At 39.7% G+C, this 23,663-nt stretch overlaps 1 protein-coding gene across 15 annotated transcripts in view; it reads right to left on the reverse strand.

Moving 5' to 3' along the window:
* Window positions 1-23,663, reverse strand: part of PCT (phosphatidylcholine transfer protein) — a 304,249-nt gene that overhangs the window by 211,029 nt on the left and 69,557 nt on the right. Inside the window, exon 2 of one of the 15 annotated variants that reach the window (XM_071082920.1) lies at window positions 21,440-21,498. The exons of the other annotated variants lie outside the window; for them this stretch is intronic. The gene's annotated coding sequence lies outside the window, so the exon portion shown is untranslated. The remainder of the gene's footprint in view (window positions 1-21,439; window positions 21,499-23,663) is intronic. 15 annotated transcript variants of the gene reach the window in all.

Here is a 23,663-nt window from a genome sequence, read left to right on the forward strand (position 1 = left end):
TGGGGAGCGGGGAGGGGGGAGGGATTGCATTGGGAGTTATACCTGATGTAAAGGACGAGTTGATGGGTGCTGATGAGTTGATGGGTGCAGCACACCAACATGGCACAAGTATACATATGTAACAAACCTGCACATTATGCACATGTACCCTAGAACTTAAAGTATAGTAAAAAATAAAAATAAAAAAATAATAATAAAAATCAGTTTTTTTTAAAAAAAAAAATTGTCAGATAATAGCCACTGATAAAAATTCATTTCTTCCCAGGCATGTTCATTATGGCATATTTATAAACCTGATTGCATAACCAGTAGATAGAAAAATAGTAAAGTGTATATCTTCTAAGAATTCAGTGCTTGAGTAGCATGAATAATTTCAAAACCCAAACCATGTTACAGATAAATAACTCATGCTGTTAACACTTCTACACTGATGGCATATAAACCACAGCAGTGACAATAAGCACGAAAAAAATGCAACAGTCTTGCAATCCTTTGTAATGTCATATTTCTATTTCTACTGCATCCATTTGGGAGAAAATTATATTCTTAAATAATTTTGATGAATAAAGGAAATAATGACAAACAAATACCAAAAGATGTAATTTTGTTTCTTGGCCAAGTTTGTAAGAAAAACTTTACAGGTAGGACTTTATTTTTAAAAAGATGACTTAGTTCTGGAATTCTTATGTCTTGACTTATTCTCTCAGTTTCTTAAATATTTGGGGGGAAATCAGAAACTTCTTTCAGAGTTGGAAACCCTCTCCTTAGAAGAATGTACATCTGGACAGAATTTTTTAATTTTTTTAATTTTTAGTTTTTTGGGTACATAGTAGGTGTATCTATTACGGGGTGCATGAGGTGTTTTGGCACAGGCATGCAATGTGAAATAAGCACATCATGGAGAATAGGGTATGCATCCCCTCAGGCATTTATCCTTTGAGTTGTAAACAATCTAATTACACTCTTTAAGTTATTTTAAACTTAATTGTGCCATTAAGTTATTATTGACTATAGTCACTCTGTTATGCTAACTTGCAGATAATCTCACAGGGTTAAACCCCATTCGAGCCTTAGATGTCCAGGTTCACTCCTTTCTATAGGACAGCAACAACAAAACTAACAGGAGAGAAAGGAAGTTGCCCATGTGAACTCATGAAAACACCCAGTTTCAGCTTCAGGTTCCCACTAGCTGCTGCCATCCAACATGACCTTTCATTTTGGAGACTCCAAAAATACCTCAAGTTTCCAAATGAAAAACTTGAACAAATTATTTCCAAGAGTTCCTACAAAATATTGCTGTAGGAACTGTCTCCAAGACTGCCCCATTTGGCAAGCAGGCCTCAGCATGCCTGAGTGTGCCATGGGTGAATAATAGCGCCAGCTCTTGTTTGTTGTGTGTGTATCATATGCCAGGCACTTGCAAAAGCACTTTACCTTAAGAGGCAGGTTCTATTTGCATTTTACAGAGGAAGAAACTGAGGCTTAAAGTGTCACATGACTCGCCTGTGGTCATACAACCTGGACACTCAGATCCAAGTATTCTAACTCCCCTGGCAGCCGTGAGTACAGGCTGCCTGGAGGGGTAGGGATGGGGTGCCACTTGTAGAGACTGTGAACTGAAGATGAAAGGATACCTTTGCTGAATAATGCTTGGGGATGAGGCACACAATGGGTTTTTTAAAAATGGCTTCATTGAGATATAATTCACATACCATAAAATTCATCCATTCAAAGTATATAACTCAATGGTTTTTAGTTCATTCACAAATATGAACAACTATCATGACAGTCAATGTTAGAAAATTTTCATCACCTCAAAAAAACCCTCCCTGTTCCCAGCCCTAAGAAACCATGAATCTACTTTCTGCCTCTGTAGATTTTACTATTCTGGACATCTATATGAAAAGAATTACATAATACATGTACTTTTTGTGACTGGCTTCTTTCACTTTGCATAATGTTTTCAAGGTTTATCCGAGTTGTAGCATGTATCAGTACTCTGTTCCTTTTCATAGTTGAATAATATTCCACTGTATGGATATACCACATTATGTTTATTCATGAGTCCATTGATGGATACTTGAGTCAATTCTGCCTTTTGGCTATTGTGAACAATGCTATTATAAACATTCAAGTTTATGTATGAATGTACACTTTTATTCCTCTTTAGGTATATACGTAGGATGAGAATTGCTGGGTCATATGGTAACTCCATGTTTAGTCATTTGAAGAACTGCCAGACTGCTTTCTAAAATAGCTGCACCATTTCGTATTCCCATTAGCAGTCTCTGAGGCTTCCTATTTCTCCATGAGGCATGCAATCTTTGTCATGTTGTACCTTACTTAATGACTTCCTGGGTTGGGAGGGCTATGATGCATTCCCCTCATGCCTCTTGGGTTGGAAAGTGACAATCTTTTTTTGGAGGGGATTTAATTTTTAGTTTTTGCGTGTACATGGTGGGTGTATATATTTCTGGGTTGTATGATATAGTTTAACACAGGCATTCAACACATAATAATCACATCCAGGTGAATGGGGTATCCATCACCTCAAACGTTTATCCTTTGTTTCAATGCAAATTATCCTCTGTTAGTATTTAAAATGAACGAAAAGTGACAATCTTAACACTGAATTATCTCCCTTTCTCAGTCTGTCAGAACCTTAATATTGTTTTAATGGCACCTTTTGTGCTTGGTTTCCTTTTAGGTTTTTTGGTGGTGTTAAAACTCACACACAAAAAAAGTTCACATATAGACACATGCAACACACACCAATTCTTAGTTGTCAGTCACTGACACAAAGCCTGGGGCTTTGATGAGCATCCACAGATTTTGTCTGCCATCTCCAACCAGCAAATACTGTTTGAGAACCCACAAGTATAAGTGATTTGCATTCTTGTAAAACTTATGGTTCCCAAAGCATTTATTTATGCATACTCCTATTTGATCCTCTCTGACTGTCTAGTATAAAAGATTTTGACATTGGATTTGCACAGCTCAAATATAAAAGTGAAGACAACAGTCAGCACTTGCTTTTGGGGTTTTGCACTCTCTGATCTGCTTCGTTCTACTTCCTTTCTACCTGATATAAATCTTTCCCTTTTTAAAATGTTTATACTTCAGAGAAATAGTCTTTTCCAATAGGGATTCCAAAATCCAAATTGTGGACCCTTGTCAGCATCATTGAGCTCCTAACCATACCTGAAGGGAATATTACAAGCCCCTTTGCACTGATGCCAAGCCTCAAATTTGTCTGCTTTCTGTATTCATACCGAAGTGAGCATAAAGCCATAGGCTGATGCCATGCCAGGCTGTGCTGTCGGTGAAACCCCTAAAGAAGTATACCAACAAAGATACAACAGAACAATAAAATCAGGCTTGGTCTTTTCTCCAACAATAATTTCAAAACCTCTGGGTAGCTGGTTCTCTTCTGCTTCCATTTTTTCTCCCTAACTAAAAAATGTATTTTTGCACCTACACTCTTAACGTTTTATTTTTACTGTCTTTGCCTTTTCAAATAATCTATTGTGTGTTTACATTTTTCAAATCACTTTGGTCCATTCAATAAATGTTTATTGAAGAAGAAATGTTATTTTGGTCCATTCGATCAATGTTTATGCTTTACACCTTGAGCATCCAGGGGGAACAAAATAGACACTGACCTTGTCCTCATGGAGTTTATATTCCAAGTTCTCTGGTAGATTCCATGTGCTTTAAATGCTGCTATTGCCAGGGAGGTTGTATCTATACATGTTGTGGCTGCACAAACTTATGTCTCTCTTATCTCTGTCCTTTATTTACAAACCACTTCTTTGTTGTCTGATATATGTAAAGGCTACTCCATTATGAAGACCACAAGGGGAACTTTCTCTCTTGCCCTTTGTGGTTTTAGTTTCTTTTCCTGCCCATTGAGCATAGAGATGCTAATAACACAACATCAATTTATATTCATATTTTCTCACTCAATTACATTTTGGTTTATTTATTTGTACCTTTTTTGCAAAAGGAATTTGTTAGTTTTCAAAGACAAAATAAAATATGTTTAAATCATTTCATTAGTCCGTTCTCACACTGCTATAAAGAACTACCTGAAACTGGGTGATTTATGAAGTAAAAGGTATAATCGACTCACAGTTCCGCAGGCTGTACAGGGAGCATAGCTGAGATGCTTCCAAAAACTTACCATCATGGAGGAAAGCGATGGGGAAGCAAGCACACCTTACCATGGTGGGGCAGGAGAGAGAGAGAATGAAGGGGGAAGTGCCACACACTTTCAAACAACCAGATCTCATGAGAACTCACTATCATGAGAACAGCAAGGGGAAAATCCACCCCCATAATACAATCATCTCCCACCAAGTCCTTCTCCCAACATTGGGGATTACAATTTGACATAAGATTTGGGTAGGGACACAGAGCCAAACTGTATCAATCATTAACATCCAATAAAACACAGCAGTCAGATACTAACCCAAGGCTTAGGAAATCTGCAAATACTGATCACAGAACTTTTCTCCAAGTTCCTATTAGTATGATGACATCATCAAAAAAATTTTGCAGAAGCCCTTGAAGCACCAAATCCTTTTCCTGGTCCTAACCTTTATGGAAAGCTTTTTTTTGTTTTTCTTTTTTCTGTATTATTTCTTTCTCCCTCTCTCCTTTGGCATGCTTGATAGTTTCTCAGAAGTTCCTCAACAAAAGAGACTTTCCCTGATCTTTTGGGAACATTCCCATATTCTTCTTTAGGATCCTTCTCATTTTAATCAGTCTTTACAGCCTATGATAGACACTGCATATTTTCAGTCACATTCACTATCTAATATTTTCAGTGGAAAGAGCCACGCTTTGGGGTCATAGAGAACTGGGTTCAGTTCTAGGTCTGCTTCTGAAAATAACTGTGTCCTTGGGTAAGGCACTTCCCTTCTGAGTTGGCTTCTTTACCCATAAAATGGAGTTAATGGCATCTTGAACTTGGAGTTCCGATAGGATAATATTTGTGGCAGGCACATTAATGACCCTCACCCAAATATATCCACGTCCTAATCCCCAGAACTTGTAAATATGTTAGGTTTCATGGCAAAGGAGAATTAAAGTTGCAGATGGAATTGAGGTTGCTAATCAGTTGACCTTGACACAGAAGATTACTCTGGATTGCCTGGGTGGGCCTAATGGAATGACAAGGGTCCTTGTAAGTGGAAGAGGGATACAGAACTGTCAGTGTCAGAGTGTTGCGATGTGAAAAAGTCTAGACTGACCTTTACTGGCTCTGAAAATGGAAGGAGGCCATGAAGCAATGAATACAGGTAGCCTCTAGAGACTGGAAAAGGCAAGGAAACGGATTCTGCCCTACAGCTTCCAGAAAGGAATGCATTCCTGACAACACCCTGAGTTTAGCCGAGTTGAGCCCATTTTGGATTTCTAACCTCTAGGACCATAATATCATACTTCTGTATTGTTTTGAACCACTTCATTTATGGTAATTTGTTACAGAAGCAATAGGAAACTGGTAGGCAGAATAATGTCCATGCCCCAAATGTCCACACATCAATCCCTGGAATCTGTGGATGTGTCAGCTTAGATGGCAAAAGGCACTTTGCAAATGTGACTATGCTGAGGATCTTAAGCAGGAGAAATTACTCTGTATTATTTGATGAACATATTGTTAACAGCAGGGATCCTCATAAAAGGGTCGCAGAAGGGTCAGAGAAGGAGATGCAACAATGGAAGCAGAAATCAGGGTGGTGTGGGGTCATGAGCCAAGAAACACATGCAGCTTTGAGAAGTTGGAAAAGGCAAGAGAACAGATTCCCCACTAGAGCCTCCAGAAAGGAACACAGCCTCCCAACACCTTGATTTCGGCCCAGGGAGACCCATCTTGGACTTCTGACCTCCAGAACTGTATGGTAATAAATTCATGTTATTTTAAGGCAGTTTATGAGTTTATAAGTTTGTGAGTTTATAAATGTTCCAGTTTATAAGTTTGTGACAATTTTTGATAATTTATTACAGTAGCAATAGGAAACAATACAACATATACTCCTCTTTCCATTTAATTATCACCCTTAACCTTCCTTATTACATCAAGCTTGTTCATCTCTTCTCCCTTAGATCGTCGAATTCTGCAATCTAAAATCTGCTCCACAAATATATACAAATATTATGTATCAATAGAAAACATTTTTAAAATAATAAAAAATAAAAATTAAAAAACCAGGGCGTAAAGAAAAAAACTGTTCTGACAGCCCTCTGAAATGCACTGCTCCCTGGGAGGTCAGCAAATCCCAGGGACCCGTCTCTCCCCCCTGACAATCGAATCATGGTTTTCACATCTGGAGCTGTGGGCTCTGCTCTTAATCATGTTTATTCTTTGAGGACTCCATCTTTGTCATTCTCTTTGCTCTCTTTGTTGCCTCAGACAAGTTCTGGAAAGAAGAAAGACTCTCAGTTATCAAGATTATTTCTTGGCACAATTTTAATCCATTCTTTCTAAAGAGAATCCTTACCCTTTTTCCTCCCCACCTCCGTGGACTCTGGAATGTATGTATTAGGCAGTCTTTTGTCCTGCTTGATCTCTTTCTCCCCTCATCACCTTGAACTTGACGGATATGTTTCAATGAATTTCTAATTTTCAGTATCTGCTCTCACAGTTCTTCACTTTCTTCTTCTGCTGTCATGCATATCTGTGTTTGTTCTTCAAAGGCATCAGCATTTCCTTTTATTCACTTGAAAGTTTCCTTTATATAGCACTCGAAAATTCCTCACTTATGATATATCAAGAAAAGAGACTATAGATTCCATGCTTTTGAGCTTCATCATTTTATATATTTATCTTTTTTCCTTTCTATTCCCAAAAGAGTTTGGTGGGATTTCATAGAATTTCTTAGCTTTTGAGAAGGTGAAATGAATTATATGATCAGAGATTACAGCAGCTTTCAAGTTATCTATCACAACCTTAATTGTTCATAAACAGTAAAAATTCTACTGGCTGACTTGTCAGCAAGCAAATACAAATCAGCACTATTTAGTCCTTTATTATTATGAGCACTTTAAAAAAGATTTCAGTGTATGTCTTTTAAAATATTTTATATGCAACTTTCTTTTCCTACTTTGACATGCTCGTGAAATTCACCTGAGCAACAATCTTTTTGCTTGCATTTAAGTTCTCTGTACCATAAATTAATTTTTCAGTTTTATATATATTTATACACCTACATTTCTGTTTTAAAAATACATAACCTTAACTTTTTTCCTCTCCACATATCACCCTTTAACAAAACTTCTAAATAGCTTATATTCCAACTTGAGTACTGTTCACATTCAACAGTTTCTCACCATGAGCCATAAGCTTCTCTTTGACCAACCACTATCAGTCCAGGCATTTCATAAGCAAAAATTTGCCCCTTTACATAAATTCATGTTTCTTTCATAACAATTATTTTCAACTCTTGAAGGAATAGAGGGTCTACAGGTATTTTATAACCAAATAAATTACACTCATCAACATTTGATTATTGACCACCATCTCTGGGCAAGGCAAAGCGCTAGTGTTAGGGATAAAGTAGTAAGCAAAAAACAGCATCCCTGTCCTCAGGCAACTTACAATCTAAGTTTATATATAAAATCAAGATATACTTATTTCAGCTTGTTTTCTCATGTGTAAAGCAGGAATTGAAGATATTGAAAATAAAATGCTTACAATATAATGCTTGGTACAAACTGGATGTTCCATTAATATCTACCACAATGACAGTGATAATAAGCATTATGATCATTATGGTGAAGAAAATTACTGGTCTCTTACTTCACAGGCTATGGCTGTAGCCCCACAGCCTTTAGATTACCAGCTCCATGATGCTTTTCAGAGTAGGGAAAAAAAAGCTTACACAGTTCTGCTACTGTATTGCTTCCATGAGAGCTTAAGTCCCAGGATTAGATGGGTATGGATTCAAATCCTGACTCCATCCCTGAATGTGTGATTTTAAGCAAGTTACTAATTTTCAAGCTTTATTTTCCTCATCTATAAAATGTGTATGAGAGTTTCCATCCCATGGGGTTTTTATGAAGGTTAAATATGAAAATAAATACAATGCATGCAGCAGAGTACTTGGGATCTAGTAAAGTGCTTAATAAACAATTAGTCAAAAATAAAGTTCTTAACTCTTAATTCTGGTCTTCCAGGAATCTGGGGTCTCCAGGATGGAAAATATTACCAGAAAGATCCATTAAAGAGGTGAAGGCTTTTGTTTGTTTGTTCTTCGGGAGTGTGAATTGAAAGCAATTTTAAAGCAAACAAATATTTTGGAGGGATTAATTTGGAGGCATTCTTCAGAATAAACTAGGAGTACAAGATACAAGAGAGCAGTAAGAAAGCTATTCACATATAGAGATCTAAAGGGTCTACATTGATGAGTTCAATATTCCTTTAGTCAAATTGCTTGGTTGTATATAGTATAGTATTTCAGGACATTCTTTGAGTTTCTTTTCCTGTGGTTTTCCTTCTTTTGTTTGTTTGTATTTTGAGACAGGGTCTTGCTCTCTCACCTAGGCTAGACCAGGCTAGAGTGCAGTAGTACCATCACTGCTCACTGCAGCCTCAACCTCCTGAGCACAAGTGATTCTCCCACATCAGTTCCACAAGTAACTAGGATTATAGGCGCATGCCACCATGCCCGGTTAATTTCTGTATTTTTTTGTAGAGACAGGGTTTAACCGTGTCACATAGGCTAGTCTCATGGTCTCGAACTCCTGAGCTCAAGCAATCCACGCACCGCAGCCTCGCAAAGTGCTAGGATTATAGGTCGCCACACCCGGCCTCTCATGGCTATCTTGATTCCACACCTTAACCATATAGGCAGGTCAAAACTCAGTAAAAATGAATTGTAACCTCGCTTTTTTGTCATCAGTTGTCCTGGTCCTTACTTCTTCCCTCAAGTATTTTGTTCTTCTATTACTTGTGTGGTTCCTGTGCCTACGGTTATCTAATCTGTTTAACATAGACTTTGGAGCCAAGCAGTTTCCAGGGTAGAAACTGAAACCAAAGCCGAGCAAAAGACGCAACTCAATCATCAATGTCAAGAGGCCAAGCTGAGCAAGAGATCCCAGGTACCAGGAAACAGGCCAAGAATCTGAGAAACCAGACATTTATTTGTTGCTCCATGATCCATCTAACTGATGTAACAAAGAACCTATACAGCTCCATAGGCTGTATTAGGATCTGGGTGTGCAATGATCTGCAAATAGGCATGGCTTTGTGTAGCCTACACACTATGGGAGAGCTAGGCACCAATAAAATCATTGTAAAACTGCACCTAGGGTAAGTGTTACACAGGCAATACATGTCCCCCAGGGCTGTAAGAGGAGGACTTGACCTGGTCAGGGAGGTCACAAAAGATTTCCCCAAGGAAGGGATGACTGAATCGAGAAGGATCATTGACTAGTGTTGAAATACAGGACATACTAAGTGGTGTCTGGAGTAGTTTCCCAAGTCCCAGGTGCCTCTTACAGGACCTGGTGGAAGATTTGGTTGAAGGTGTGATTGGAAGTATCTAGAGCCCTTAGATGCTGTATATCTTTAAATCTGAATTCTCTTGACTTTGTCTGCTCTTCTTCCCTTAGACTTCTATTTCCTGGAATAGCAAACCAGGACTTGTACTGACTGTGGCCTTTCCAAATCTTGGTGGCTTTGAGAGGACACCAAACAAGGAACAAGGACAGGGAACCCAGCTCCATTTATCTAGATCTCACCCCAGCAGTGATCTGTCTGTCCAGATATTCCCTCTACCTGGCTTAGCCCTTGTGTGGAAGGGATTGTACACATTTGCTTTTGATCCATCTCTTATAACTCTTCCACTTATCTCACACTCCTATGTTTTCACTGTGAGACTTGGGTAAGGTCTGTACTTCACTGATATCCCTTAGGTATTGTCTCTTCTAATATTCTGTTTAGTTGTAAGCAGATCCCCTTCTCTACGACTCTACATGCTAAAGAATGAGCAGCAAACAGAGACAGAGTCTATTTGAAACACATGGGCATTGAGATGCCTGATCATCTCTCTCTGATGTGCTGTCTGGCAACAAGGCAAGAGCAGCAAGCAACCACCAGATGAAAATAGTGTTCCTTTTACTCAGGAATAAACAGAGCCTCCCTGTCTTCTCTTGTTAATGCTTACATCTGCAGCTGTCAGTGAACATCCCCCAATGCCTTGCTGAACATGAGAGGAGAGGAGCTTCTCAGGGCTTGGCTTAATCTCAGAATTTTGTTCCTCCTGCCCTTATTCCTTCACCATCAGACTATGAGTGTCCTCATTACTACCCTTCTCCCTCTTCCTAAGTTACAGCACCTGTGGCTACTCACCCTCCCCATCTCCTTACCAGGGCTCCAGCCGTCTTTTCACGTTCACTACTCACTTGTACTGATAAACCCACTTCATCCACACAGCACCCTAGAGAAGGGAGAAGGGAAGATACCAACACACAGGGGTGCGACATGGCCAACCGAAGACTTTTTGGCAAGTCAGTAGTAAAGCTGGGACTAGATTGGAATGTTGGTCTTCTCAATTGTGGCTCTATGCTCTTTCTACTAAATCATGTTTGTTTTTGTTTGATTTTCAAATAGAATATTTTAGACAACAAACATATGCTGGATATGTTCCATTTTCCTGTCTGAAAAGGTTCTCTGACCCCCGCCCTGGGACTATGTGCAGCCTCCACATTTGTTCTTGTCTTTTGGCTTCCTGTTAGGTTCGGCCAATGGGAAGCCCTGGAAGGAGGCAAAAGGGTGGGAAGATAACGAGATAGGGTAGCCGTATCCCTGCTCCCTTGTTGCTGGGCCAGGGGTTTTAGTCACAGTGTTCCCCCACCCAAGGCTTCGGTTCCTGTTCAGTGTCTCTCTCCTACACCTTTCTTTGTACTCAGATAACCACTCTCTCCCCTTACCCCATCAGATCTAAGGATGATAATGGCTCCCAGCTATTGCTAGCTCTTAAATGTTTTCCTATCCCTTGTTGATTTCCTTTAACTGTTCCACCTCTTTGTAAATAGTTTTTTCATTAAATTTTCCTCAATTGCCCCACTTAAGAGTGCGCTGTCTTTTCTACAACAACTAGGAGTGATACAGAGGGTTGCAAAGGAGCCTTCTGAAATTAATTCCTATCAGCCATAGGCATCTATTTCCTGAACTCCTTTGCTGTCCTCAAGTTTGCTAATGGATATATTTCACATCTTGTAAAATATGCTTACTGTGGTGGAGCTCCTGAGAGATGAGCAGTACCCATAGAATTCCATCTTTTCAACACTGACATGACCCATAGAGCCTCTCGTGGGATTTGTACCAACTTCAAGGAGAAAATACTCCCTACACACATAAAGAAACAGGATGGGCATTCATGGACAGGATCCTTACTTCAGAGTAACAGAAAATAGATGGATTACTGAAGGAAGGCCCTCCTGGACCTGTCTTTGGTAAGACTAATGTTGGTCCTGTACCTAAAATTGCACACAAGCCCTTTAGTTTTAATGATTAAGTCCCCAGTTATAAAAAATGGTACTTGCCACTGAACTGGAAGTACTTGTTTTCTGTGGTTAGCCTGAGGCCATGGAACTGCAGGGTCTCTTTCAGGGAGGTCTCCATGGTATATAATTCCAGGCCACCCCCCCTCACTGCCACAGTAAACACTCTTGAAAGGCTCTAAAGGAATGCTCCCAGTGGCCACCTGGGGATCTCTGAAAATCTGTGGGAGGCTCCTAGGCATAGTGGTTTCAGGGTCTTCACACCACCATCATCCAGGACCACATCTTACTCCTCCCCACACTGTCTGAACCACTTGAAAAGTGTCAGTGAATGTGACTCCAAGCAACAGAGGGCCCATTTAAGCAGAAAGCCTGGACAATGTCAGTTTGCCATGATCATGGCCCACTCTCTCAAAAGACTGCTTCAAGACCATCACCTGGTTTAGCCATTCTGGCTCAGATAACGCCAATGTTATTGTTATTCTCTGCAAAACTATTTTAACTTCCCCAAACTTTTCCAAATCCTCTATTTCCTTAGATCCACCTTGCAAATCTATACTCTTGGCAGGATAACTACTGTTATCCTGTTTTTACAGAGAGATGAGGAAACTGAGATCATGATTTAAGTTCTCAGAGTTAGCTGTTGGCAGGACTGGAATTAGAAATCAGATCTTCCTATGTTCCCTGCCTTCCCACTCCCTCCTTTTCACTGCATTACCTTTCATCCACGATGTTTATATGCACAGTTTATCAGTTTTCTTATTGAAAATGCTTCTAACAATATTTTAATGGTGTTCTTATTCTTGCTACTATGATATAAAATTCCAAATAAATTGTGTATTCAAAAAATTTGTATTCTTTAAGTTAAAATTTTTATTTACAACGCATTTTACCATTGCAAGTTTGAAAATACCGTGGTTAGAGTTTCAAAGTGGCCCACGAAACCCAAAGACAGTAGAAAAGGTAGTACTGGCTGTAGTAGTAGTAGTACAATCTACTTTCCTAGCCTACAGCAAGAACCTCTTCAAGTCCACAGCCCTGTTGAACTTGAAACTTCCCAGAGGGAACTGTACGTTCAGTGAGGATGAAGTGTCTCCATGTCACAATGCCAGCAGGGGGCCCCACAACAGCTTTCACGAGGACTGGTTTCTGCTAAGTCAAATATCATAAGTGGATAACCAGCCTCTGTAAGTCAGATCCAAGCTTCCTGCTTTGAAACTCTCCCACTCACAAAGCTGTGCATATCATGTGTCCTGGCACTAAATTAGCAAGGAATAAAGAAGCTTCATTGCTGTTGATTGTACTTCCCTTCTGTGATGGGGCCAAAAGGAATTACTTGTTGAGAGAGCTGGCACCTCCTCTAGAGATGCTCGTTGAGTGTAGAAGATATATGCATGAGCTGTGGGAGGGAAAGAAAGAAGGTATTTCCATTTAGCACCGGTTTTCTTTTCATTTCAGGGATGGTCACCATTAGAGAGGTGAAGTTCAGACACAAGCTCCACACACTCCTTAGTGTTCACAGCCTACATGGAATCTCAGGAGCTGGGAAGAGTCCCAAGCAATCCTCTCTCCACATCTGCACCAAAATAGGAAAACAGCTCTTCAGTATTCCTTGGTCATCAATAACGTACCCAACACTGTCCTAAGCCCTGAAATATACATAAAGGAGTTTCAGTCTGTGTTCTTGAAGAAGCAGTCTGTGTTCTTGAAGAAAGTGGTTTTGAGATGAGGCATCAGATAGAAAAATATAATAAAGGGAAAATAATTGCTATTTTTTAACCAAACCTGCCTTCCAAAGTCATTACCTGGAAATGCACTCCTCTTTGCTTTTCCTTCTGAGTGCTTCAATTGATTTGCTTGAGCAAAGGTGGACACGGATTCGAGTTGAGGGAAAGGAGAAAGGCAGAATAAACATAAGAAGGTGAAAATAAATTAGATTTCTTGGAGCTAATCCCAGAGGGAATAGGTGAGGTGGAGGCAAGAGAGTCAGGGACAGGGAGAACCGCTCCTGTGGCTGGTGCTGCACCTGGAGCACAACATGGGAGGCAACATTGGAAGCACCTGCAGGGTGAAGTGGCTGAGATTTTTAGAACTGAGATGTCTAGTGTCCACTTCGAAATTGTTTGCATTGCCGCAGAGCAAACTGCCTCCCTTCCTCCTTCCAGTAAAATTTGCTCTGCTAAGATTGCCTTGTGTGGGTAAGGGTTTTGAAAATACGGAGGAAAAGCCTGCATTTCCTCCTGTTTGGACTGAGGTGGTGCAGCACTGACTCTGGCACACACAGTATGGTGACAACCCATAAGCCAAGGATGCAGCCAGCTGAGCTCAGTGTGACTTCAATCCACAGAAACCCGCGAGACAACGGGGTGCGGTATGAACTCACACACAGAGTTGGAGGTTCAAGAGGATTTTCTGAGTTCTAAATGAGAAAGTAACCCTTGTTATTTATGCCTCTTTAAAAAGAAAAAAAGGTAAAATGTTGGAAGTATTTTAATAGAGATTAGGACATAATATTAGAGATTAGGACATAATATTAGAGCTTAGGACATAATATTACTATCACATAGGACCAAGAAACTAAAGCAACAAAAGAAGGGAAGTGGGGTTGAAAAGGGCTTCATAGAGCGGGGAAAATTAAAGCAGGGCTTGGAAGATGAATTTTGAGAAAAGACGGCAGGAGAAAGGAAAAAGGAAGGGTATTTTAGGTAGAGTTAAGTGCTTATGTCAGAGTATCTCTACCTTGGCACCACTGACATCTTGGGCTGAATAACTCATTGTTTCGGGAGAGGTCCTGTGCATTGTAGAATATTTAGCAGCATACCTGACCTCTATCCACTAAATTTTCAGTAGCACACTCCTGTCCAGTTGTGACAAACAAAAATGTCTCCAAACATTGCCAAACCAAATGTCCCCTGAAGAATAAAGCAAATGGCATGTTTGGGGGATAAAGGTCAATGAAGCTGAAACCCAATGTTCATAGACAATGGTGGCCAAAGATAAGGTTGGCAAATAAATTATGACCAGGCGGTGGAAGGAGACTAAATGCCTGCCATGGAATTGCCATAATTCTCTACACCCTGGCAATTCAGATGTGAATTTTAAGCAGAAATAACACAGTCCAATCTATGTTATCAAAAGATAACCAGGAGTCATATAGGTAATGACTTAGAGGGGCAGAGAGTTTAATTAGACAATTGCTACCTGTAAGAAAACAAACACATCTACCTTGCTTCTTTGTCACTTTGGTCTGCAGAATGGTCTATGACTTTCCATGACTATTACCCTAGGAACTTTCTCTTAGGCCCAGCCAAATTTGCCCAGGCTTGACTCTGCACTAGTAGCTTGTTCTGAAGGCTGAGAACACCTGTAGCTTTACCCCCCTTATTTTAGCAACCATTCTTGAAGCAGCCAGAGGCTCACACCCGGAAGCCCTTTGTTTGTTGTGTTGTTGCTAACAGAGCCTGAGGTTTAACAGGGGTTTCCAGGGTGTGTTGATTAGCTATCTGCTACCAGAGGAGCCAGGGACATAGTGTGCGCAGGGGCTGCTCAGCTTAGGAGTCCACAGTCAGAACTGGTAGTTATTTAAAGCCTCCAAAAGTAGTGTCAGTGTCACTTTGGCATGTTTTTTTTTAAAGGTGCTTTAAGGGGCCAGGAGTAATTGCTGGCTGATTCTTCCACTTTGCCTTGCTAATTTGGGATTTGGGTTGCAATTATAAACAGCTGTTGCAACATCACCAGATTCCTAAGCACAAAAGGGGGTAACAGAAAATCTGCTTTGGGCCTGTTCAAGATTTTCATAATTGAATTTTCTCCCTTGGGAATGAGACCCTATGGGTAGTAGGCTCAGAACTCCTGTCACATTTGAAGAAAATAAAATGTTCCCTGATTGTGAAGAATACTTGCGCTCAATGAATATGTACTGACTATCTACCATGGTCCAAGCTGTGAAGACAGCTTACTAAAAATCCCATGCTCTTAGAGTTTACAAAGATAGTCACCTCCAAATATGGCCCCCAAACGAGTCCATTCCTTCATTTACTCATTAAGTTATTTAATCAGTTATATGTTGAGCACATCTTCTGTGCAGGCACTGCAGTCCTAGGTCTAGAGAAGCTTATAGTCTGGATTAATAAACCTAGAGGCAAAAAAAGAGCTATTATATAAGGGAGTAATGATTATAATGGATCTGTCTCATATGTGTGGTGAATAGACAGGTCATAGAGTTGAAGTTGTTAAACTCTTCCTTGGAATCAAGGACAGCTTTCCAACATGATTGGCTCACTGCGAGCTGAGAGCAGGTCTGTTTTTATACACCACTGGTACTTCTGGTGCTTTGCATAGTGGCTCTTACACAGTGGGCACTCAAATATCTGTTAAAGAATTGAATTAATTAGTAAGTTAGTGATAATGCTGACATTTGAAGAATCCAGGTGGTCTTGGCACCAAGAAATAGTAGACTCAATTGTAAAGTCCTTCTAAGTCATCTGGTGATCTGAATCATCTAATGGTCTAATGCCATTAGAGGGGTACCCTCAAAAATGCCAAGAAGCCTACTTTCTCTAATAAGCTCAGATCAAAGTTGAACAGCCAAGATGCTCACGAGAGTGAATGCCTTTGAAATAATGCCTTAAGGCAACAAGTTTGTCATTTTGATCTTATTATAAAGCAAAGGAACATTTTCCTTGATTATCTTGTCCTTCAGAAATGGAGCAGGAAAAACAAGCATGTAAGTCCTTGATGTTCTGGAAAATACAAAATGGAACTCAAAAGTCTCAGCAGTGTTCCCCTTGGCTCAGAACCATCAGAATCCTCAAGGTCTCTTGCAACAAAACTCCACTCAAAGTGTAAGACACTTCACATCCTAATCCTTGTTGTGGAGAAAGCGCTAATGTAGTGAAAGCATACCGGACTGGGAATTATGAAGCTGTAGAGATTCTTGCTTTTAACCCCAGGCAAATCTCTTCTCTTTGTGCTTTAGCTTCCTTCTCTACCTTATCTCAATATCTTGGTTGCAGCGAAGTTCACCTGAAATCAGGCCAATGAATGTTTTGCAGAAGATCAAATAGTTCACAAATGCAATTCAACCCAATAAAAAAAGGTGTTTTTTTTTTTTGAGACAGGGTCTCGCTTTGTTGCTCAGGCTGGAGTACAGTGGCAAAATCATAGCTCACTGCAGCCTTGAACTCCGGGGTTTAAGGGATCCTCCCATTTTTAGGCTCCCAAGTAGCTGGGACTACAAGCATGCACCACCACACCCAGTTAATTAAAAAAAAAAAAAAAAATTAGAGACAGAGTCTTGCTATGTTGCCCAGGCTGGTATCGAACACCTGGACTCAAGAAACCCTCCCACCTTGGCCTTCCAAACTAACAAATATTTATTAAGCCCTACACTGCACTATTTAAGGAGGAACAATGGGAAGAACTAGACTCCATCTTCAGCTAGCTTACAAGCTATTTGGAAAGACACATGTGAAAATACATATCTATAATACCTGGTAGAGTTGGATAAGTCCCATAATTCTGAAAGGCCATTGAAAATCTTCAGTGAGACTGATAAGAGACTCAAGCAGATCAGATTAAAAATACTTTCTATAAGTTTCTATTGCTGCATAATAAATTACCACAAATATAGTGACTTAAACCAACAACCACTATTAATGTCACAATTTCTGTAGGTCAGAAGCCCAAGCACAACATAGCTAGCTTCTCTACTCCAGGCCTCAAAGGCTGAAATCACTGTATCACCTGGGCTGCATTCTCATCTGGATCTCACGGTCCTCTGGCTCACATGGTTGTTGGCAGAATTCAGTTGCTTCGTTCTTGCTGACTGTCGCTGGGGGTTTCTCTCAGCTCTTAGAGGCTGCTGTTACACCCTAGAGATCTCCCTCAGATCCTCACTACCTGGGCCTCTCCATCTTCAAAATCTCATATGATATCTAGACACCAATCTAAATATTGTTAGGCAGATTCTTTCTTTACACGGTTAATGTATTTTTCTGATTGTGATTATCTGAGATCTTAAGGAATTGAAATACTTCATCAAGAAATATAAAGCTATTATCTAGATGAGCTGATATCAGTGTGAGTTATTCAAATTTAATGTTATCCAGAGAGGATCACCCAACCTAGTCCAGCTTCTTCCCCATACTTTTCACATCATGCTAAACGTAGAAAATGATGATACATGTAGGAGCACACTAAAGTGGTTAGATAAGGCTGCTTACAGGAGGAGGCCACTGTCTCAGGGGCTCTGTCCGCTTTCGGACCAGTCTCTTAACGACTGAGGAAGGCAGTGTGTCTACGTATCCATAGCTCATTCTACATATAAACATACCAGGTGGGAAACTCTTCTTGACTCAATAGGGAGTGCTTAATCAGCAACTGAGCATTATCAGGTGTTCTGTTAAATAACTATTTACTGAGTATTTATTATGTGTCAGCACTGAGTCTACGTGCTAGGAACACAGAGGTGAATAAAACCTGTCATCACCCTTAAATAACTCACTCTCCAATGTAAGAACATATATACTCCATTATTAGGATAGAAAACCTTATTTTATTTTTTTGGAGAAAACTAACTGGCTGATAATGGCTACCCGAAGTACTGGTCGAGAAGGATTCAACCAGTGGACAGAGCTGTGAAGCTTTCAGGTACAGGCAAGAAAATACTGTGATTACTTAACAATTTTTGCCATGTGAGGAAATAGGGAAAATAGCATAAGCACGCAAGCCACGTACCTCCCGACTCCGTTCCTTTAACTGCAGTAAATGATATTAAAAGCCCATTATAGGTTCTACTTTCAATTGTCACATTTTATTTATATAACTATACTGTGTTTTCATTATCCTCCCTAGTAATTACCATTGTGTTTAGTAATCAACACCACTGATTTACGCAAGTTACTTTCAAGTCAATCACTCTAGCACTTAAAAACAATAGCTTTGAATGGGGTTATTTCCTGGGAGAATGTTAAATGTTTCCGAGTTCAGATATCCAAGGAAAGGCGGCTCCCTGCATGTAAGGGAAGAGAATGAAAGTTTTCTGGCAGCTGGACCAAGATAAAGTGTTCAAATAAGTGCTATAGTTGGTAGGGAGTGAATGGGAGTAACTCGCTGTTTCCTGCCTGAAAGTGTACTGTTGGATGCATTCAGCTGCCTAATGCAGCATGCTTTTAATTACTGATATAAATCCTGATAGGGTCCCTCAAGGGATCAGAAATAACCTTTAGCCATTCTGTCTGCAAACAATAGCAAGGCTGCAAAGGAAAGGTAGCTAGTGCAAATGGTTGCACAGGAACTCTGTTATGTCCAATTTATTGTGTAAGCTTCACACCCCTGAGCTGGCTGCCCACACATCTGGGTTCCAATCCAAGATTTTTAACTTACAAAGACAGACTCTAAAGTCTCATGTTTCGGCAGACTAAAGGCTGAACCTAAATCCTGGAAAGGGATGAAAATAAAAGTTAGACATGATAGTGGACAGAGCTGTGATCTTATGCTGTCACTGAAGGAGAGGAAGTGGGAGAAAAAATCCACTCCTTATTTAGTGTATACTTTGTACCAAGTGCTTTAGTTCTCACTCTAAATGTAAAGGGGTCGAGCTTTTAAGTTCAGATAAATGGTTTTTGAGGACATTCTCAACATGGGCCAGGAAAGAGACATGGCATCCCTTGTCCACAGTTGTGGAATAAAAAACCCTACAAGGAAGATATCAGATGCACCATCTGAGAAGGGACGCAAGTCAGAAACAAACAGATCATATGAAATCTAGACGCCAATCTAAATATGGTTAGGCACAAAAGCCAGTTCAAGTTTGCAGATTAAAATGGCAGGGAGCCATGAAAGTTCTTGCCAGATTTTCTATCTCTCACCATCCTAAATCTGACTCCTAGAATCCCAGCCAAGGCCAGAAGTGGCCTCCCCATCTTCATGTGAGAGAAAGTCAGTAGGTATTTGGCCCTATCAGTGTAAAAACTTTTCAATGAGGCTGTAACTTTCTCAAGGGGAACGATGAAATGAATGAGTACATATGCTTGTCTCACGAACAAGGTCAAACTTACTTTCCCATTGCATTTGACCTGGGGTGGTTGATATTTCCTCTATTAAAATCTTAGTAAAGATTGAATTTATTTTCTTCCTGAGGGAGTAATCCTTCAAAATAAAAACAATAACAACAAAAGACAAACCAATTTTAGAAGAGGAATGTGTGGGAAGAAGACTGTGAGAGCTATGTTTCTTTGGAGTTGATTCTCTTCGGCTTTAGCTAGGGACTCATAAAGTTGCCTTTCATCTTAAATATAAAAAAAATAGCAAGTTCACCCCATCTATCATCAGTTCCAGGGAGGCATGTGTTTACAAAAAGTTTATTAACTGGATGTAACTGGATTTTCTTGAAGAAAAGATGGTATTCTCATTTAGGAACTCTGTTCATTTATCCCCTAACTAGATAAAATCTGCAATATTAATTTTGGTAAACAGAAACTCTAACTCTACATTGGACAGGGATTCAACCTATTACCTCACCTTCGAAAATAAAATAAAAGCATCTCTTTCCTTGGCATAGAAATTTGCAAGGTACAAATGCCTTTATAACTTCCATCAAGTATAACACTCAGCATAATCCCCACGATAGAAAGTAATTAAACTGGAGTTCATTCAGGCTAAAAAATGACTATTCAAGGTCACTTAAAGCTAGAACTTTAACTCAGTTCTTCAGACACTGCCATGGTCTAAATGTTTTGTGTTCCCCCAAAATTTACATGTTGAAATCCTAAGCCCCAATGTGATAGTATTAAGGAGTAGGGCCTTTGGGAAGTGAGGGAGTCATGAAGGCTCTGCCCTCATGACAGCCATTAGTGCAGTTATAAAAGAGGCCTGGGGGAGTTTGTCACCCCTTCCACCACTTGAGGACACAAGTAAAAGGCCCCGTCTATGAGGAAAAAGACTCTCCCCAGATACCGAATCTGCTGGTGCCTTCATCTTAGACTTCCCAGCCTCTAGAACTGTGAGCAATAGATTTCTGTTGTTTGTAAGTTACCCAGTATTTCATTATGGGAGCCCAAACAGACTAAGACAGACCCCAAGTCTGGAGCTGTTTCCACCACAGCAGCGAGATCTGCAGAAATGTCTAGCATCCCATCTTCCCTGTCCCTGGGAACACAAGCAATTAATGAAATCTATATCTTTGCCATTTGCTATTTGTGCTAAATAAAATGGAACTTGGTCCTTCCCATTGAAAATTAAGTGTGAATTGAAGAGCTGATTTCCATTTAACTGCAAGCAGAAAGAGAAAAGATTGACTTCACCTACAGCTGCAGGGATTTACAAACTATAAGGTGAGAAGGGTGAATATAGATCACGAATGTGCTGAGGGAATGGTGCTTGGAAAGATTTGTGGTGAGTAAATCCACAGAATGTGGCATCTGGCAAATGGAATACTTTTGTTCTTCAGATCCTAAGGACTTATACAAAAACCCACACAGATATTGTCAGGGGCCATTTACATACTTTCAGTTATTATAGTAATTCAGGTTCAGAACAGTCAGCCAACTTGGGTGGACACAGGCCCAGTTGGGTATCCTCTCTTACTCTTGGGCTTTGGAGGGTTAAGTCCAAATGACTTTGGAAACCACAGGCCATTGTGCCCATTCTCCTTGGAGGATGCCGGCCAAGGAGCCAGGCCTTGGACACGAAGGGAAAATGGGGAGATGGAGCCAACAGCCAGCTGGGATGGGACATCCTTTGGACGTCTTCACTTGCCCCATGGCTTGCTAAGTATAGGCCCACACCTTGAAGGACTACAGGAGTTTTCCCAGAGAGCCCAAGCCTTACTGGTGGTAATAGGATTCTCAGCCTACTGGGAAGATATAGGTAAGTTATGCATTTCCCTCATCCCTGGGGTAGGTAGGGATAGTCCCAAATGATGACTTACATATCTGATCTTTTGCCTGGGGCACCCAAGAATACATTTCTTCTCCAGTGGCAACAGACCTAGGAAACAGAGCTGAGATATACATATCAAACCATCCTTTCTCATAGTTGCCAATATTACCTAGATGCTGATAACTCCACAATGTTTATCTTTAATCCAGTCCCTTTTTCAGCACTCTGGACCAAAGGTCAGCAAACTTTTTCCATAAAGGGTCACAATGTTTTAAAAATATAAAAAGCGTTCTTGAACAGGCTCTGGCACTGTTGGCCCTCAGGCCATAGCTTGCCAACCACTGCTCCAGATCTCCTCTACCCCATTCCTCATTCCTCCCTCTTCTCCCTAGCTCATCTGCTTCTACCATCTGCCACTTTTTTTTTCTTTTCCTCAATAGCAGTAAATCTTCAAATCTGAAAGCAGCATGATTTTTAGAGGCACCACATGTCATGCCAGGACACGCTAAATAAAGTTGGGTGGTCGTATTAGTCATCTGTTGCTGTGAAGCAAATTACCCAAAATTTTGTGGCTTAAAATAAGAACTAACATTTATCATTACCATCCCTGACAGTTTCTGTGGGTCAAGGATGCAGAACTAACTTAGCTGACAGTTCTGGCTCAGGGTCTCCCAGGAGACTGCTGTCAAAATATTGAGCAGGTTGACAAGCAGATCCTAAAATGTATATGGAAATGCAAACACCTAGAATAGACAAAGCAATTTGAAAAAGAAAGTTAGAGGAATTTCCCATCCTAATTTCCAAGCTTACTTTAATAAAGCTATAATTATCAGGAACAATGTGGCACTGTTCCATAAATAAATCCTTAGATTTATGACCAAATCGTTTTTGACAAGGGAGCAAGGCACTTCATTGGGAAAATGGTAGTTCAAAAATGGTGCTGACACTGTAGGGTGACTATAGTTAGCAATATTATGTTACAAAATTTCAAATAGCTAGAAGGAGGATATTGAATGTTCCCAACACAAAGAAATGGTAAATGCTTGAGATGCTGTGTATGCTAATTAACCTTATCTGATCACTACACATTATATACATCTCAACATCACTGTGTATGCCAAATATGTGCAAATATTATGTCAATTTAAAAAATTAAAAATTAAAAACAATTTAAAGTGGTGCCAAGGAAATTGAACTTAGACCCTCATCTCAAACAATACACAAAAATTAACTCAAAATGGATCACAGATTTAAATGTAAGTGCTAAAGCAATAAAATGTTTGGGAGAAAATATTCAAGCTCTTAGGTTAAGCAAATAATTCATAGATACAACACTAAGAACATGGTCCACAAAAGAAAAAAAAAGCATATATTGGACCTCATTAAAGTTTAAAACATTGGCACTTCAAACAAACGACATCACTCAGAAAATAAAAAGATAAGCAACAGACTAAGAGAAAAGTATTTGCAAAACACTTACCTGATAAAGGACTTGCATCAGGAATTTTCAAAGAACACTTAGAACTCAACAATAAAGACAAACAACCCAATCACAAAACAGATAAAAGATGTACAGATATTTCACCAAAGAAGATATATGAATAGCTAACAAGTGCATGAAAAGATGTTCAACATCATTAGTCACTAGGGAAATGCAAATTTAAACCACAGTGAGATACCATTTCACGGTCACTAAATAAGCTACGATAAGTTGGACAAATAATAATAAATGTTGGTAGCAATGTGGAGAAATAGAAACACTTATATACTGCTGGTGGGATTATAAAACGATGCAGCACCACTGTAGAAAAGTTTTGTAGTTCTTCAAGTAGTTAAACATAGTTATATTGGGAAAACATGTGCACAAAAAGACTTACGTGTGAAAATTCATAAGAGCAAAAAAGTAAAAAGCCCAAATATCAATAAAATAAAATGTGATATATTCATATGATTGAATGCTATTCAGCAAAGAAAGAAAGGAACAAACTACTAATAAACACCACAACGTGGGTGAACCTCAAATACATTATGTTAAATGAAAGAAACAAGACGCAATTGACCACATGTTATTATCCCATTTATATGAAATGTCTAGAGAAGGCAAAATTATAGATGCAGAAAGTAAATTAGTGGTTGCTTAAGGGGAGATGCGGGAAGGGGTATTATTATAAATTGGCATGAGGAATATGACTGAAAGGATGAAATGTTCCTAAATTGATTAATTGTGATGGTTGTATCACTCAATAAAGCTACTAAAAATCACTGAATTGTAA

The sequence above is a fragment of the Macaca nemestrina genome, chromosome 17 (genome assembly GCF_043159975.1).
Source record: "Macaca nemestrina isolate mMacNem1 chromosome 17, mMacNem.hap1, whole genome shotgun sequence".
Taxonomy (NCBI): Eukaryota; Metazoa; Chordata; class Mammalia; order Primates; family Cercopithecidae; genus Macaca; species Macaca nemestrina.